The sequence below is a fragment of the Gymnodraco acuticeps genome, unplaced genomic scaffold, assembly GCF_902827175.1.
Source record: "Gymnodraco acuticeps unplaced genomic scaffold, fGymAcu1.1, whole genome shotgun sequence".
Taxonomy (NCBI): domain Eukaryota; kingdom Metazoa; phylum Chordata; class Actinopteri; order Perciformes; family Bathydraconidae; genus Gymnodraco; species Gymnodraco acuticeps.
This window is the reverse complement of record NW_022990567.1, coordinates 7241-12522: the sequence shown is the minus strand read 5'-3', so window position 1 is coordinate 12522 and position 5282 is coordinate 7241. Positions and strand designations below refer to the sequence as shown.

Genomic DNA, 5282 nt, shown 5'->3' with positions numbered 1-5282 from the left:
AAGTATTCTTGGATCATCCAAAGTAACAGTATGCAGAATGGCCCTTTCAGTGTGATATATTAGAGTGTTTATTTTTGTTAAGCCTTTATTTACAGCGAACATTTTATTCTATAACATATCACATGTTGTGAACAGAGGTTGTCCTACAGTAACCCACTTGTGTCTGATTGGTTAGTAAAAGGCCAGTGACCCCTGCCTACAACACAGATAATAAACGTCACATTTAAGTCCACTTCCACCCTGACCTGACTAGGTAGCTCTGCCTATTATAGTGGAACATGTCACATGTGATAACACTGCTGGTTTTCATTGGGCCCCTATTGGCATTTGGATCATCCGAGGATGAAACTCCTATCTGTCAGATCCTTGGGAGTCCAGAGTTCCCTCTGCTGTCTAAAGAAGGAGTCGTCATGATCGGGGGAGCCTTTTCCATTCATAGCAAAATCACCCAACCTCCTCTTTCTTTTACAGAGAAACCAACACGTCTGACATGTTCCAGGTAATATTAATCTTTATATATTAATGCTTCCTCATAAAGGTCTTTCACAGTGAATACAAGTTGTATTTTTCTCTTTGTGTCTTAGTGTCAACCTCAGGGAGTTTCGATTTGCCCAGACAATGATCTTTGCAATTGAGGAAATAAACAAAAAGTGAATTTTCTTCTCCCAAATATTTCAATTGGATACCGTATTTATGACAACTGTGGCTCAACATTTACCTCCATGCGAGCTGTAATGGCTCTGATGAATGGTGACGAGAGGGCTGTGGGAAAAAGCTGCTCTGGTCAATCAGCTGTCCATGCTATAATTGGGGAGTCTGAATCCTCTTCAACCATTGTCCTGTCACGCACTACTGGACCATTCAAAATTCCAGTGGTAAGAGCTTTGTCTATTTGTATCTGTAATGTTTTGGATCTATTAAATGGTGACTCTCCTTTTTCTTTCCCTCTCTCTATGTATGCTCAGATAAGTCATTCAGCTACTTGTGAGTGTTTGAGCAAAAGAAAGGAGTATCCCTCTTTTTTTCGAACCATTGCCAGTGACCTCTACCAAAGCCGAGCCCTCGCTCAGCTGGTCAAGCACTTTGGCTGGACCTGGGTCGGGGCAATCAACAGTGACAGTGACTATGGCAACAACGGCATGGCCATCTTCCTTGCTGCAGCCCAAGAGGAAGGAGTATGTGTGGAGTATACAGAGAAATTTCACAGGACAGAACCAGAAAAACTAATGAAAGTGGTAGAAGGTGATCCGAAAGAGCACTGCCCGGGTCATTGTTGGTTTCCTAGCCCATGTGGAAATGAACGACCTTCTCGAACAGTTGATTCTGCAACAACATCACAGGCCTGCAGTTATTGGTGTAGAGGCCTGGATCACAGCTGACAGCCTTGTGACTCCCACCAGCTTTAGTGTGCTGGGTGGTTCATTGGGTTTTGCTGTGCAAAAGGCCAATATCAGTGGCCTGGAAGATTTTTTGATTAAAGATTTCTGGGAAACAGAGTTCAATTGCAAGGAGAAAACAGAAACACCATGCAAAGAAAAGCCAGGATCTAATGGGAACTTAAAGATTATGATGATGACGTGACAAGAGCTGAGATACTCCAGTAACATCTACAAAGCCATCTATGCTGTGGCCCATTCTCTGCACAGCATCCTAAAGTGCTCCAAAAGTCAGGGGTGTGAGAACACTGTAAATGTTACTCCCTGGCAGGTAAAATGTACATATTACTAAAGTGGTTGTTTTTTTTCGTCTTTTTTCATTTATTCATTCATTGACATATTGTTTTACTGCTCTTCCAGGTAGTTGAGTCTTTAAAGCAGGTTCATTTTACTATTAAGAATGGGGAGCAGGTGTGGTTCGATAACACTGGAGCAGCTGTTGCTCGCTATGAGGTGGTGAACTGGCAGCGGGGATCAGATGACTCAGTTCAGTTTAAACCTGTTGGCTATTATGATGCCTCCTTACCTCTTGGACAGAAGTTTGTCCTCAAGACTGAAGACATAGTGTGGCCAAGAGGGAATACAGAGGCAAATATCTTCATTGACAGTAAAATCTACATTGATGTGTCTTGTTTGACCATATGTTATTTTGAATAACGTTGAAAAATAATATTACTGTTTTTCTTTCAAAGTTGCCTGTGTCAGTGTGCAGTGAGAGCTGTCATCCAGGAACTCATAAAGTCCTTCAGAAAGGAAAGCCAGTGTGCTGCTATGACTGTATACCATGTGCAGAGGGAGAAATCAGCAACAGCACAGGTATATGTACCACAACCTGGAGATATGGCAATTTTCATACATTGTTTGCTTTCTACACTCTGTGCATTATGTTAAAGTTTGCTATGGTACAGTCTCTTATTTACGTTTTTAAGATGTAACTGATGCAATTAAAATAATAGTGACAATATTTCTATTACAGATTCTAATGACTGCCATAAGTGTCCTGAAGAGTATTGGTCCAATGAAAACAGAGATACATGTATACCGAAAAATGTTGAGTTCCTCTACTTCACTGAGGTTATGGGTATATTACTTGTATTTTTCACTTTGTTTGGTGTGCTCCTTACTTTTATTATAGCCACTGTATTTCTGATAAATAAGGATACTCCCATTGTAAGGGCTAACAACTCTGAGCTGAGCTTCCTGCTGCTCTTCTCCTTGACTCTGTGTTTCCTGTGTTCTCTGACCTTCATCGGCCGGCCCTCTCAGTGGTCCTGCATGCTGCGACACACAGCATTCGGTATCACCTTTGTCCTCTGTATCTCTTGTGTTCTGGGGAAAACAATAGTGGTTCTAATGGCCTTCAGGGCTACACTTCCAGGCAGTAATATGATGAAGTGGTTTGGGCCTGCCCAGCAGAGACTCAGTGTTCTGAGTTTTACTGTAATACAGGTTATAATTTGCATTACTTTGGCTGACAATCAATCCTCCGTTTCCCTTTAAAAATATGAACCACTATAAGGATAAGATTATTCTTGAGTGTGCCCTGGGATCACCTGTAGGGTTCTGGGCTGTGTTAGGATACATAGGGCTCTTAGCTGTGTTATGTTTTCTACTTGCTTTCTTGGCCTAGAAAGCTGCCTGATAATTTTAATGAAGCTAAATTTATCACATTCAGCATGTTGATATTCTGTGCCGTCTGGATCACCTTTATCCCAGCATATGTCAGCTCTCCCGGGAAGTTCACTGTGGCTGTGGAGATATTTGCTATTCTAGCCTCCAGTTATGGGCTACTATTCTGTATATTTGCACCCAAATGTTTTATTATTGTACTTAAACCTGAACTGAACACAAAAAAACATCTGATGGGGAAAACTGAATCCAATTAAATACAAATAAAATAAGTCTTTTATTTATTTTTATTTTATGTTTTGTTTGATTCTGCAGTGACACTATTCGTTACAAACATTATTAGCTAAAACAAAACATTACATTTTAGATGATTCCATGTAGTGAATCCTAGCTATCTGGTGCTACAGTACTGACATCAAATACATTTAGAATAATTTGTATTTCATATTAATAAATCAATTAAAAGTTTAAAACCATCCATGACTTCTGTGTTTTCATTTAAACTTTATTTATATTTCACAAAAACATGTAAAAATGTGTTTTATAAGCTCTCCTGGACTATTTGTTATTTAGTAGCCCCAAATATATTAAAGCTATTAAAATAAAACATCTTAACCTCACTTTATTCAGGGACATTACTTTGGCAGACCATGTTCCAGTGGTGGCCGGCCCATATGGGCGGCTAAGGGCGCCGCCCCACCTCTTCCCACATTCTACATTGTCATAAGAAAATACTTACATTTGTATTAATTTTAAACTTTTTTTTTATTAACAAGGTACATATTATATAGTTGGTTTCAGTAAAATGTATAATCTACGATAAAATATAGATTACGATTGTTTTACGATGTCTAAAGTTACTGATAAATAACGTGTTTTCCTGCTTGTGGCGCAGAAAAGTGTTGCATGCGCAGTCCGCACCCCTTCAATGCAACAGATAGGAGCAGTTCTGGCACCCACTAAGCCCCCAGGAAGTGCGCCGGACCCTGAGGAAAATATTCTTAGTGTCCAAAACGGCAGTACTACAATTTCCTTATCAGTCTGTGACGTCACCCGGCCCAGAAAGACTTTTTTCCCATTGTCTAACATGGGGAAAGAGTCAGTAAATCAGCGGAATTTTTTTTTTTAAACTAAATACACTACCCCAGTATTAACTATGTTGTAGCCCTTATTAGAATCATTAGGTCCTTAAAGTTGTAAAATGCACTAAAAGCCGAATCTAGATTTATTTTCTCTCTCCATTCATTATAGTGAGCCAAGAACGGGAGCTTGGGGGCGGGGCTTAAGGGGAAACTCAACTGCGCATGCTCCATGCTCTCGACAGCAAGGCATGATGGGTAATCTGTGATGTTTTGCTCTAGAAAATATCAGTCCATTTTGTCCTCATGCGCCAATGAGCAGCTCTCATAGGAATGAACGAGGCCCCCGCCTCCGACGCTGTATCCAGTTCTTATAGAGTGGTGCAGGGATGACGTATTTACCCCGGAAGTAAGCTGCGCATTGGTTCCCCTCGACAAAAAAGCAATGGGATTTCTCCATAGGATTTTGGAAAATAGCTCGAAATAAGGTCTGTTGAAAACGAACCTGTTTGATAAATGCACGTTTTGTTCAGCCGGATAATATCCACATGTCTACCCTACTTTTATAATTTTCTAATCATAAATCTAATCGCCAGAACCAAAATGCTAATGTTATGCTATAAACGAACCAACCCGAGTACAGCAGGGTCGCACGACTTCAACGTTACACCAACTTAAGATCGATATTCAAAAATACAGATTCAAAATTGTAAAAGTCGAAGCGTTTGTTTTAACAGTTTGCAAGAGCGCAGGTACTTGCTTTCAAGCAGAACAGGGGCAAACAAACTTAGCGGAGTGTTTTCCGTGTTTGGCGTAATGACGTACAACGTCCTCGACAACTTCTGTAGTCCTATTCAGCCACTTGTTAACAACCATCGTTTTTCAGACACGTAAACTATTCAAAAATCACAAGTCGGGTCACTGCTGATGTATTTAATGTTGTAGAACAAAACGTGATCCGTCTCTTAAATTTGTGTCAACCACAGACTCTGGAACACTGTTGCCGAGGGTTCGGGGGTCAAGCTGCACCGCACCACCCGCATATCACCCCCAGGCTAACAGCTTATGTGAGCATTTCCACCGATCCATGAAGGCGGCCTGCGTGCCGGCTTGACAGACGGCAACTGGGTAGATAAGC

The 5282-nt window shown here is 40.9% G+C and overlaps 1 pseudogene; it reads left to right on the top strand.

Annotated features, from left to right (window-relative positions):
• The first annotated feature begins 278 nt into the window (after nt 1–278).
• LOC117553804 lies at nt 279–3322 on the top strand (annotated as a pseudogene).
• Nucleotides 3323–5282: the final 1960 nt, after the last annotated feature.